Below are 13,919 nucleotides of genomic sequence, written 5' to 3'. Positions count from 1 at the left end.
CCCTCGTTACTGCATTTCACTCTGACAGTCAGAGTGCTCCACTTCCTTGCCAACAGCTGGTATTGTTAGTCTTTCTCGTTTTTGTCAATCTGGTGTGTATAAAGTGCAGGTTGTATTTAGTATTTCTCTGATTGCTAATTAGGTTGAGTTCTTTTTAAAGTTTGTGTAATGTTTCCCTCTCTGAAATAATGTCCTGCTTTTACTAGTAGCTTATCCTGGCTTTGATGATCTCTGACGTTTGGTTTTGTCTGGGCCAGTCCAGGAGAAAAGAGATGGGGGAGGAGTGAAAATGTTTCTAGACTTCAAGGAGAGAGAAAATTGGAAATAGACCTCTGTACTGAGGGAATAGGCTCCAGCTGCATGATGATGGTCAGGGCCAGAAGGAGGCCTCTGCCATGAGACTGGCCTGGGTAGATTTGACCCAGGACTTTAGGGAAAGTGATGCCTGGTGCCCAGCCAGGTTCCTTGTTTAATGATGTAATTGACTGAAACCGCCCACCCTGGCCAGGCAGGATAATAACTGCTTGCCCTGAGTTATATCACAACAGGAAGTCCCAATAAGGAACACGGAACTGACAAGCTACAGCCAGCTGGAAGAATTCGCGAGGGGCAAAAGTAGGGAGGAGACACCAGCCCATAATATGTCTGGCCAACCTCCCAGAAATCTTCACACTTGAATCCATCTCAGCTGAGAGATGTGGGCACCACCAGGAAGGACCTGAGTCAGACCAAATATGGGCACAAGCAAGATGATTGGCCAGAGACAACCCAGAAAGCTAACCCCATTACCTTAAAACCTGAGACTGTGAGCCATGTGGCAGAGCAGTTCCCCTGGGTTCCCCTACCCTGCTGCTCTCTGCCCTGGTGCCCCTTCCCAATAAAGTCTTTTGCTTTGTCAGTATGTGTGTTTCCTCGGACAATTCATTTCCGAGTGTTAGACAGGAGCCCTCTCGGGCCCTGGAAGGGGTTCCCCGTCCGGTAGCAATCCCATCATTACAAAAGCCTCCAGCAAGCAACAAGAACATATGCTGGGAAGAAGCTAATGTGGCGTGGAGAGGTAGTAGATTGGTCAGAGGCAGTGTGAGAAGAAACCAGAGCAGAACTTTGGTACAAGGGATGAGAGCACCCTGTCAGGCTGTGTTAGCAGCCCTACCCCTTGGAGCTATTCGCACTATTTGGGAGTGTATCCTACTGTCAAGACAGAGCTGGGGCCTGATACTAAAGGAAAGGGCAACCCAGGTGGCCTAGAATACAGGGGACATGCAGTTACATCAGGGAAAGGTGAGGGCCGGAAACACTTAATTTTTTGAATCACCCTCCCCCATGCCCTACTGGATCAAGCTTGCCTTTTTCTCTTCCTGTAGGAGCAGATCCTTTCTCAGGCGGACCTCTGTCCCTCAGGCAGCCCAGCTCATAATTTCTAGGCAGGCCTGGACATGTCTGAATCCCAGCAATGAATCCTCTTAGAAAGACGTAGGATGCTCACTATAGGTTTTATTTTGGTTTAATTATATGCCCCCACTTTTTAAAATTGAGGCAGAATTCACATAATATGAAATTAAACTTTTTGAAGTATACGGTTCAGTAGCATTTAGTACATTCACAATGTTGTGCAACATTTCCTGGTGGTGCAGTGGTTGAGAGTCCGCCTGCCGATGCAGGGGACATGGGTTTGTGCCCCGGTCTGGGAAGATCCCACAGGCCACGGAGCGGCTGGGCCCGTGAGCCATGGCTGCTGAGTCCGGAGCCTGCGCGTCCGGAGCCTGTGCTCCGCAACGGGAGAGGCCACAACAGTGAGAGGCCCGCGTACCGCAAAAAAAAAAAAAAAAAAAAAAAAAAAAAGAACTTTGACCCACAATCTACAGTAACCTGCCCAGGAAACCAACCTCTTTATCTGCAATAAGCAACCCAGGAAACCAGCCTGGTATAAGTCAGACTTGAGGAAGCCAGATTGCTATCTCCAGTGACAAGCCAGGAAGTTAAACAATAACTTCTGTAACAATCTGCCAGGACTTGATTTATAACTGACAGCTTCCAACTTAGGACCAACCAGAGAAAGCCAAATACATCCCCTAACCAGTCACCTAGGATGCCCCATTTCTAGTTAGCCCTCTGGAGCTTCCCCATGCCAACAGCCTCCAATCAGGACATACCTGAAGCCTCCCCCTTTTTTTACACCTGTAAAGCTATCCCACTCCTCTGTCTGCCTTTGAGTCTCTGTCAAATGTTAGTGGGAGATTAGCTCAAGATGGCTGAATAGAAGGACACGAGCTTGCCCCCCTTCTTATGAGAACACCAAAATCACAACTAACTGCTGAACAACCATTGACAATAAAATGCTGGAACCTACCAAAACAGTATACCCTATATGCAAAGATAAAGAGGAAGCCACAGCGAGACGGTAGGAGGGGCACAATTGTGATAAGCTCAAATCCCATACCCACTGGGTGGGCGACCCACAAACTGGAAAACAATTATATCACAGAAGTATCCCACAGGGGTGAAAATTCTGACCCCACATCAGGCTTCCCAGCCTGAGGGTCCAGCAATGGGAGGAAGAGTCCCCAGAGAATCTAAGTTTGAAGGTCAGTGGGGTTTGATCACAGGACTGGGGGAAACAGAGACTCCACTCTTGGAGAGCACACACAAAATCTCATGTGCACCAGGACCCAGGGGAAAAAAGCAGTGACCCAATAAGTGACTGGGCTAGACCTACCTGCTGGTATTGGAGGGTCTACTGTGGAGGCAGGGGGTGGCTGGGCTCACTGTGGGGACAAGGACACTGGCAGCAGCAGTTCTGGGAAGTACCCATTGGCGTGAGCGCTCCCAGAGGCTGCCATTAGCCCCACCAAACAGTCTGTAAGCTCCAGTGCTGGGTCACGTCAGGCTAAACCACCGACAAGGTGGGAACACAGCCCCACCCATCAGCAGACAAGCAGGTTTTCCTGAGCATGGCCCTGCCCACCAGAGGGACAAGACCTTCCTCCACCCACCACCAGTCCCTCCCATCACGAAGCTTGCACAAGTCTCGTAGATAGCCTCATTCACAAGAGGGCAGACAGCAGAAGCAAGAATTACAATCTTGCAGCCTGCAGAATGGAAACCACAATCACAGAAATTTAGAAAAAATTAAACGGCAGAGGTAGATGTCCCAGATGAAGGAACAAGATAAAACCCTAGAAAAACAACTAAGTGAAGTGGAGATAGGCAACCTTCTGGAAAAAAAATTCAGAATCATGATAGTGAAGATGAATCAGGATCTCGGAACAAGAATGGAGGTAAGGATTGAGAAGATGCAAGAAATGTTTAACAAAGACCTAGAAGAACTAAAGAACAAACAAACAGAGATGAACAATACAATAACTGAAATGAAAAATACACTAGAAGGAATCAATGGCAGAATAATTGAGGCAGAAGAACGGATAAGTGACCTGGAAGACAGAATGGTGAAAATCACTGACATGGAACAGAATAAAGAAAAAAGAATGAAAAGAAATGAAGACAGTCTAAGAGGCCTCTGGAACAACATTAAATGTACCATTATTTGCATTACAGGGGTCCCAGTAGGAGAAGAGTGAGAAAAAGGACCTGAGAAAATATTTGAAGAGATTATAGTTGAAAATTTCTTTAACATGGGAAAGGAAATAGTCACCCAAGTCCAGGAAGTGCAGAGAGTCCCAGGCGGGGTAAACCCAAGGAGGAACATGCCAAGACATATAGTAATCAAATGAACAAAAATTAAAGACAAAGAAAAAATATTAAAAGCAGCAAGGGAAAAATGATAAATAACATACAAGGGAACTCCCATAAGGTTAACTTCATAATAATCGACTGTTTGTTTCATGGATCATGCATCTGGTGTTGTATCTTACAAATCATCACCATAGTCCACGTCATCGATAGACTTAGAACTATATGCTTTATGTGTTTTTACATACAATTTTCATACGTCCACACCCGAGCAGCATATGAGTAGCAGTTTATTCTTTCATTGGTGGTGGAGAGTCTGCCTGAAGCACTTTGTTTCTTTATGCTCCTGTTATTGTTTTATCTATTTCTATTTGAGTCTACATCTTGGATTCCTGCGATATGTGGCATCCATTAGAGAAAAGCGAATGAAAATTGAGCACATAGGGCTTTATGGTAGAGGTTCCTGTTGGGCGTCAGGATGACATGAGGGTTGAGGCAGGAGGTTCAGTAACCTGTCTTCACATTTCTGTAGAGGAGAGGGACCCTCCATTCTATTCTCCAGAGGACAGACTTCTGGAATAATGCTTCTGGTCCCTCTCTTAACCTCTCAATCCTCCTCCATTCTATTCTCCAGAGGACAGACTTCTGGAATAATGCTTCTGTTCCCACTCTTAACCTCTCAATCCTCCTCCTGTGGGGAGAGTGATTATCTGGTTGCTGAGATGACTAGAGTTTGACATCCATTGGTCCCTGGATGTGCATGTCCTCTGTTGGGCAAGGTTAATGGGTTAAAGGCACACTTGAGGTTCCCTCCTTATGCCCGTCTTACAGTCTCCTAGACTCGCAGGTGTAAGGCCAGGCCTAATGCTCCATGCTGCTTTCCTGTGCCCAGTACCCCAGGTTTGATTTGGAGGAATGGGGTCAAACCACTATGTTTTCCAATGGTCTAATCATGCTCTCCAATCAGCTTGGCTATCTAGAAAGTGGATGCTCTGCTCCCTATATAACTCCTTTTTACTTCTCAATGGATTCAGAATCTGGAGGGCAGAAGGGAGAAGGCTATGTTTAATTCACACTTCAGAATCCCCCCTTCAACAGACCTGGAGTGGTCCTCAGTCCGCCACCACCACCTCAAGGCCTCCTCCACGGCGAGTTGTGATGAAATCCTCCCCAGCAGCACGTTTGTGGGTAACTTTAATTTTCAGCAAGTCCTCCTTCCCCCATCTCTCCTAACTTCCTACTTCTTTTCCACTCGATTCCATCCATAATGTAGGTAATCATAAGACTTTGGTTTGCTTTTTCTCTGGAAAAGTTTGGATATTCTTGATTTGATGCCACTGAAGTTGAAAAAGAAGCTCTTCTTGGCACCTCATTTTCCTCATCTGTGAGCCCTGTCTTATGGGATTGTTGTGAAGATTAAATCAGATAATGCATGTGAACTGATGAGCACAGTGCCTAGCCCAGTGCTATAATAGTAGATGCTCTGTAAATAACAGCTGCTATTAATGCTGCTGTTGTTATTATTATTAATCATTATTCAGACCCTTATCCAGCACTTCTCCCACATCTGGCAGCACTATAAAACAAAGCTTCGATAATTGATATGGAGACTTGGACTGCTCTACTTAGGCGCCATTTTGGTTAGTAAAGTCATTCTTCATGACCTATTTGATTCATTAAACCAACTAGAAGAATCTGTGGCATTTGAAATTACCAATGATTCAGAAAGAGTCTTTCATAAAATATTTGAAAACTGAGTAACAGAAACTGGCAAATTCCAGCAGAATGTGTCCCTCAGAATTCTATTGACCTCTAAGGAAATCAGGGCATCTAACCTCAGAAGACTGAGAAAATATTCCCCATATTTTCCCCCAAAAGGATGTCAGGTATTCAAGCAACTTGGAAGGATTTCTCATTTCCAACGTTTTCCCAAAGGTAGAAACACTTTACCCTGCGCGTGCATTTGAGGACTGAAGCCTACTTTGCAGCACAGATTTCCACTTCTTAACCCACAAATTGTGAACAGTCCAATTATTGATTAAGATATTTGAAGCTCTAAAGGTAATTAACCAAGTTGACGTCTTCCACTGAAAAGGAAATAGATTAAAGTACAGAGGAAATGGTTGAATATAAGGTAATCTCATATGTGAGGTAATATTTCTATTTGTGAAACTGTGAATGTTTTAGGATGTTTAGAAGTAAAGCCCTGTGTTACGCCACACGATGTTTTTCAGTCTGGAACTCAGAGGGTTATTGAATTCTCTAAAATTATCTGTAAAATTTGGGGGGTATCTGTATGTACATTTTTCTTAGGAGAAACAGTATCTTCAGAGAAGGAATTCCTTAATAACACATGAGTAGGATGTGGCCAAATGCGATTTAAAGAAAATGTAATATACTCAATAATAATAGCTCACATCTCTGGAGTAGTTGGGGCCAGACAATATGCAAAGCATTTCCCATATTTACCTTATTTCATCCTTCCAACAACTTTATGGGGAAAGGGAGAGGGGCTATTGTTATCCCCATTTTGAACCAAAGAAATGGAAAGCAAAAACATTAATTAATACACCCAAGTTTACATAGCTAGTAAGTAGAGGACCTGAAATTCACACCTGGCCTGCCTGACCCCAAACCACTCTGCTATCCCTGGTCACCTGGTCAGCTAATAAGAAGCCATTTTTCTGTTTCCTTTTTGGAGCTGGTTTCAGAGCCTTGCCCTGGACTCACCTGCTGGGTGATCAGAGACCCAGAGACCGCTCAAGAGCCTGGTCCCAGGGCTTGCATCTACCCATTGCTTTCCTTCTCCAGCTGTAAGAAGATACCCAAATGGCACCTTCTCTGCCTGTGGCTCCTAAGAACATGGTACCATCAATGCATGGATCCTGTCTACAGTAACAAACTGCTAGGGAGCCAAGGTGCTGTTGAAGTCCCCAAGTGGATGCGATAATAAATTATAATAATGAAGCAACCTACTGCCCTCTTAAGCGGCATCCCTGATTAGGAAGGGCAAAAATCAGTGATTCTTTTTATTTTTAAAGATTTTTTTGATGTGGACCATTTTTTTTTTTAAGTCTTTGTTGAATTTGTTACAATATTGCTTCTGTTTTATGTTTTGGTTTTTTGGCTGTGAGGCATGTGGGATCTTAGCTCCCCAACCGGGGATAGAACCTGCACCCCCTGCTTTGGAAGGCAAAGTCTTAATCACTGGACCACCAGGGAAGCCCCTCAGTGATTCTCTTTACCCAAAGCAGCCATATTAATGTCCGTCTGGTTTTAGCCACCACTGAGCACCATTGCCTCTGTGGTAATGAGAAAATATTCCCAATAAGAAATATTTCCCTGCACATTTTTTTTTCTGTGTGGCTCTGACCTGCAATTGGCAGGTGTCCTGCCTCTTCAAGGCAAGCAGAGTGAGGTCTCCTAAGAATGATATCTCTTGGGCAAAATGATATATCATTTTCATCCGCAAAAATTAGATTATCCCAATTTAATTAGCACCCCACCATCACCCCTCATCAGCTGTATGGTAGAAAGACAGCCAGGACATATCAGGTAAAAAGATTCAGGTGCTTTTTCTAGCCCAAGTCTGGCTCCCTTGTTAGAGAAAACAAAGCAAAGTGAAGCAAACTAACTCCTGGTGGAATCTGAGCCGCAAAGAGCAAGGAGAATTGAGCCATTAATTAGGAAGTAAGAAGGCAAAGGGGCTAGCATCTGTTAACTCTTCCTTTGTGCCAAGCCCTTTATGTACCACAAATGTTTAAATAGACAGCAAACACAAAAAGAATGATGAGGCTCCATTTTTGAAAGATTAACGATCAAAAAAAAGGTTTTGACCAATGTGAGGATATAAACTTTTAGAAACGTAAATGAAATAGACAAATGTCTACCTGTTATATTTATTAATTTATCAAGATGTATTATAAAAATTATAGTAATTTAGAAATACTGCTTTTAAACATTCCCAATCTCATATTCATAAAACCATCCTACATAAGTTCCTCATATTCCCTTTACTATCACTGTATTTGTCGCAACTAAAGTCACTTTTTGAGGCATCTAACAGTTTTCCAAAACACGGCGACTTTACGTCCCACTCAGTTGCTTTGAGATAACATTGCTTTTTGAATCCATACAATATGCTGTTAATGAAAATTTACCTTAGGCTCCAAACATCTATTTTCATAAGACTTAGTACAGTTGGTTTTTTTCATTCATTCTCTAAATGTGTATTTACGATATTTATAAAATAACCCCATTCGTATTGCTTTTTAAAGTGATCCTTAAAAGGCCTGTTTTCAATGATATCTAGTATTTGCTATTGTGAGGTCATATCCCTAGATTTATGACTAAATCTGTATTATCCTCAGATAATACAGATTTATGACTATATCTGTATTAAATTTGCCTCCTTTGAAAAATCCATTGTGTAAAGCGACCCTTATAACCATTCCAAACTGCACTGACAGAACATCGTTTCAGAACAATTTGTCCTTCTCAAACAGTACTTTATCAAAATAATCTAAAGGGAAAGAATTCCTCGGGCAAAGTCTTCCAGCTACCACTTTATCAGGGAATGCGCAGGCAGCAGCCGCGTGCTGGGCAGGGGCAGGTATAAGGTGCATTCCTGAGCTGCAGCCTTGTTGGTATCAAGGCAAGCAAGTGTTCCATCTCTCAAGACACCCTCCAAGAGGCCTTATAATTGTGTCTTGGCTCAGGTGGGATGAGAGGGAAGAATTCATACCCCTGCCCTAGTCTCCCCGGGGTCAATATTCGCCCTTGGGGAGCTATCGTCCCTCCCCTCCTGGGATGCTCAGCATGGGCACTGAATGGACCTCACAGCAAAATGGCAGTGTCTGCAGGGAGTCCCAGAAGGGGCAGGAAGAAGGTGCAGCAGGAAGTGGGACACTGTCGATGAGTTACTCCCATGTGAAGCCACATAGCTGGTGGCCACAGCAGCTGGGCGTTACCTTGGAAACAAATGAGTCTGAGAGGCTATGAAGTGGCCTTTAAGAGGCCTCTGACACACCCCATAATAGGAAGACTTAGTAGGGACACAAATATAAGGTAGTTCCTTTTTCCTTCTGAGGGCTAAGTTTTCAGGGGGACAAAAAGCTCACCTTATATACAAGCATATATGGTGCATTGTCTATTTACCCCTCAGAACAACTCTGCCAGGTAGGTATTAGTATTCCCACGTTACTTAAGAGGAAGCCAAAGCTCAGAGAGGTTAAGTAACTTGCCCAGTGTGACACAGCTTGCTGGGACCGGGACCCAGGTCTGATTCCAGAGCCCATGCTCTTTCCACCGCAGAGCCCCGGTCTTATCACCGTTATGATCAGGAAGAGAAAGAAAAATGGTGCTTAGGAGAATGCCTCTTTTCACCCCGACTTTTGGAGGAAATTAAGTGGACCCCTCCCCACCTCTCTACATGGGGGTGACAATGATCCTGGGAACTCAACAGAACTGGTTCAAAACCTCTGGTTCCTATCACTTTGGGACTTGAGCTCCTCTCCCCAGCCTCTCTCACTGTTCTTTGGTGGAACACAGGTGAGGGCTTCCCAAGAAGATGGAACCCGGGCCTGAGGAAAGAGCAGCAATGAGAGGCTCCTGCCTTTGACCCACCTCCAGGAACCCTGACGTGGGGCACTGTTCACCTGACCTGCTTCGTGGACACATTTGCCCCCTTCCTCCCACCCCTGCTGTCACGCCTGTTCTCTCCATCCTCATTCTCTTGACTTTTGAGTGGATTCCTGCCGGATCCTCCTTGCCGGTCTCCCTACCTGCAGAATTCTCTCCGCTGCCCCTGCCCTCTGTGCTCCCCGTCATCTCCTAAACTATGCTCCTTCTATGCACTCCTGCTTGGGTGGGTCTCCATGGCCGTACTTTTGCAGAATGGCAGCAAATCCCAATTTCTTCGCCTGCCTTGACCTCCGTCCGTGGTTCACTCCCAACCCATCACTTAAGCTGCATCACCTACCACTCCCTTTCGCAAACACTGTCCTTCCATCAAACTGGATTTCTTGCTGTTCCACACACAAGCCTTGCTTTTTTCCAGTTGTCACCATTCCATGTGAGCTGGCTTCTCTATCTGGGAAATATTTCCTCATCCCCCAGTCTCCAATGCCTGCTGAAATTTTCCTCATCCTTCCGGGCCCAATGCAAGTGCCAACTCCTGCCTGAAAACTTCCCTGATCCTAACACAATGGGTTTCTACCTCCTTTGTTTATTCTAGCATCTTGTACCCCTCTTCCCTGATGCATTTCATTCTATCTTCATTCAGTAACTGTTAAGAACCTGCTGGGCACAATGGTACAGTGCTCTGTATCAGCTGGGGTCTTGCCAGGAAGCAGATGGCACACACAGATGAGGATTATTCGAGGAGTTTAGTAAAGGGACTATTTACTAAGGAGTGGACAAGGTATAGGGAAAACGCAGAGAGTAGTAAGAGCTGATCACCACTGCCCGAAGGGGCAATAAGGGAGGGCGGTTACCAGAACCTAGGAGGCCAGAGTGACGCGGAGAGAGCCACCTGGACGGGAGCTGTGACCTTCGCTTGAGGGATGCAGCCAGCCCTCCATGGGCAGGGCATCAAGGGAATACATACCCTGATCTCACTGTGCCCAGTTTCCAGAGTACTCAGGATTTGTTTTATCTAGTACCTTAAGACACACAGACACGAAATGACTGTCATGAAGGAAGAAGTTTTTATACTTACAGTTCCCTAGAAACAGGAGGCGTAGCATGCCACTGTGCGAGGGGTCCATAGGGAGGTACCAGAATTGGTCAGGAGGCAGAGGGAGACAGTAGAAAACGTGACCAGAGCCTTTATTGTGGTTTCTACTGGAAGGAAAAAGGGAGGCAGGATAAGAAAGCTTAGGATTGGCTAGTTTAAACAATGGGGTTTAAAGGCTGTCTCTAGTTGTCTGGTACCTGGTCCAGGGCAGAGGGACAGTGGCCCAGAGTGAGAGAGCTGATAAAGAAGGCAGCTGGGAATAAGAACTCTGGATGGGTAAATTTGCATATAAAGGCATCCTCTGAGGTCTGCAAGGCCCTAGACGTCAAAGCTTCAGGATACAGAAAATAAAAGACAGGCTTAAGGGAGCCCGCTCTCTCTGATCTCCTGATGGTGCTGTCCATTGGCTGGCCTCTCCCACAAGCCGGAGCATAAGGGAACTTCTACAATGGTGAGGCAGCCCCTGCAGGCCCACCTCCCAGGATGCGGCGGGGATGGAGAAGACAGGGAGGAGCTCTGGAGGGGCAGGTGGATGTTCCCAGTGCACTGTCTTGTCTCCCTCCTGGAAGACAAGGACTGTGGCTTGTGTGGGGTGCACAGCAGGCCTTCAGTCAATCTCCATCCGTTTATCCAATGCCAAGTGTCCACACGTGCCCTGCACTGCTCTAGGCATGGAGATGGTGGAGCCCACAGAACACATGTGGTCCTTGCTCTCCAAAGCTTATGTATTAGTTGAGGGAGACAGACAATAAACAAGTAAACTATGAACAGGATTTTGTAGACGGTAATCGGCGTTAAAAAGAACAGACAAGAGAGTGAAGGTGGGCTTCCCTGGTGGCGCAGTGGTTGAGAGTCCGCCTGCCGATGCAGGGGACGCGGGTTCGTGCCCCGGTCTGGGAAGATCCCACATGCTGCGGAGCGGCTGGGCCCGTGAGCCATGGCCGCTGGGCCTGCGCGTCCGGAGCCTGTGCTCCGCAACGGGAGAGGCCACAACAGTGAGAGGCCCGCGTACCGCAAAAAAAAAAAAAAAAAAAAAAAAAAAAAAAAAAAAGAGTGAAGGTGATGAGGAAGGAGCAAGCCCTCCTCCTTTGTTGAAACCTTGCAGTGGCTCCTGGCCACCTTCAGCATTGGCCACCCACGACCTCCTTCCTGTGCTCCAGCCTTTGTCTGCAGCCTCATCTCCACCACTCATCACACCCGGACCTGCAGCCTTTGTGGGGCACCATTTCCCCTCAGCCTCTGTTTCTTGACCTTTGCTGCTCTGTCCCCCAGATGTGCTACTCACCCTTCACCTCGCTCCCACTCCTCCTGGCTAATCCTCCTCAATCTTCAGGGCTCAGACCTCAGGAAGAAGCGTTCCCTGATGTCCCTGTGCTATCTGCCCCAAGCAGTCCTGTCCCCTTGGCCAGATCGTGGCCCCTTCACTGGACATTACCTTCCTGGCCTGACTTCCCAGACTTACTCTGGGAACTGGGGCTCAGTCAGCTCTGAAGGCCCTGGGCCTGGTGCGCTGGCCCTTGCTGGCTCTCCATAGCTGCTGCTGTCTTACTTCACCTGTTATTTGGAGGTAACAATACCTTCCTCATGGGTTTTGTGAAGAGTGAATGAGATGACGCACGTCCACTGCCTGGCAGGGTATTCAAGAGTGGTATTCAACTCATGTTGCATTTTTTTTAACTCAAGAAGGAGCATTCTTTTTAAGATTGTTTTTTAAAAATTCAGACATTATTGAAACATATATAATGAAGATTAAGTCTTCTTCTCACCCTAAAGTCTCCAGTTTCCCTTCCCAGAGCATCAACAGTAAGCCAGTAAGCATCTAAGACTGTATATTTGCAGGACTTCCCGACGGCACAGTGGTGAAGACTCCCCACTTCCAATGCAGTGGGTGCAGGTTTGATCCCTGGTCAGGGAACACACGTGGTACGGCCAAAAAAAAAAAAAAAAGACTGCATATGCCCACGTGTATGTGTGTGTAGACAGATAGATCCCTTTTCTGTAATAATCAAATCTAACACTGTTCCGAAGCTTCTTTTCTTCTCATAACAACATATCTTAGAGATAATATATTTTTTAATGGCTGCCTGACATCTCATAATATGGGAGGACCATAATTTATCAAGTGGCTTGTTAGCAATGGACACTTAAGTTGTCTACAGTTTTTTGTTACAATAACACATGACCTTGCACACGTGTCATGCCCTGCCTGGTGAAAGCACGGCAGAATGGACCTTTGTCTCTGAAGCGCCTGACACGGGGGCTGTCTGGAAGGAGGCTCCGGGTGACTGCTGGGTGACAAAACGATGAGCAACGTCTGGCCTTCATCCCCATCCAAGAGCTCAGAGCTCTCTTCTGAGCTCTTCCTCACCCAAGCAAAGGCAGCCAGGCCGCTCAGTGTCTGATCCTTGGGTTTGCAAATACCAGGAAAAAAATAACGTGACCTTTTTCTTTGAAACCAGATGTGTTGGGACAGATTTGGATCTCTTTCCAGATCTGAGATACTTTTTCATTCTGTGCCTGAAAAATACTAAGGGGCAAAAAACTGATGGCCTGTGTTGTTCTCAGACTTGAAGCTAAATTGCCCCTGATATTTTCTTTCATTGCAGTGGCTGGATGGTGCCTCACTTTGCTTGCCTTTAATCGCCATTGTTAAGGGACTGAATAAAAGGCCCTGAGATGTCTCAGTGGCACTGAGGCAGGAGACAAGGTTGCAAATCTGAAATAGTGTGAGAAGCGCAGGGCCCTGAGTTGTTCTCTGAAGCGGGTTCGCTGGCCCACTTCCCCACGTGGCCTGGGGCAGCTGGGGTGGAAGACCGCTCTAGGCTGGTACAAGCTCTACCCCCAGGCCCCAGGAGGGCGAATTCCCCGCGGGAGAGAAGAAGGCGGTCACGACATATCTGTTAGGTGAGAACTCTTAGCCGGGTGTGTGGCTTGTCCTCCCCATGGGTCTAGGAGCTCTCTGTGGGAAAGGATTGTTCCACACCTGGCTGTCATTCCCAGCCACAAAGCAGGTGCTCAATAAATGTCTGTGTAATGGGTTTGGCTTTGTCCTGACCACACTCTGCTTGGTCCTGGTTTGTGAGGTGCATGATACACAAGTGTTGAGCACGGTTAGATTCTTGGAGTTTTAAGTGGACTCGACATACACTTATTAAGCGATATAGCAGACATTGTGTAATGTGCTGGGGGGATAGAGACAAAACCTGGAGGTCTCAGGCCTCCAGAAGATAGAAAAATGAGGAATGCTATAATAGAGGATCGCTCAGCAGAGACAGGAACAGAAGAGAGGGGCCTGGAGATTTAGAATGAGAACAGGATCCAAGAAACTTCCTGGAGAGAGTGACACCGGAGCTGAGTCCTCAATAGTTGGTTGAGGAATGGGATTGGGTCAGGCGACAGTAACAGCGCGCCACACGGCATGTGGGGCATCAGGAAAAATGCAGAATGGCTTCGGGGAAGGGACCCGCAGGCTGTAGAAAGGAGGCGTGAAGGA

Source organism: Grampus griseus (assembly GCF_964374135.1).
Source record: "Grampus griseus genome assembly, chromosome: 17".
Taxonomy (NCBI): Eukaryota; Metazoa; Chordata; class Mammalia; order Artiodactyla; family Delphinidae; genus Grampus; species Grampus griseus.
This window is presented reverse-complemented; position numbering follows the sequence as displayed.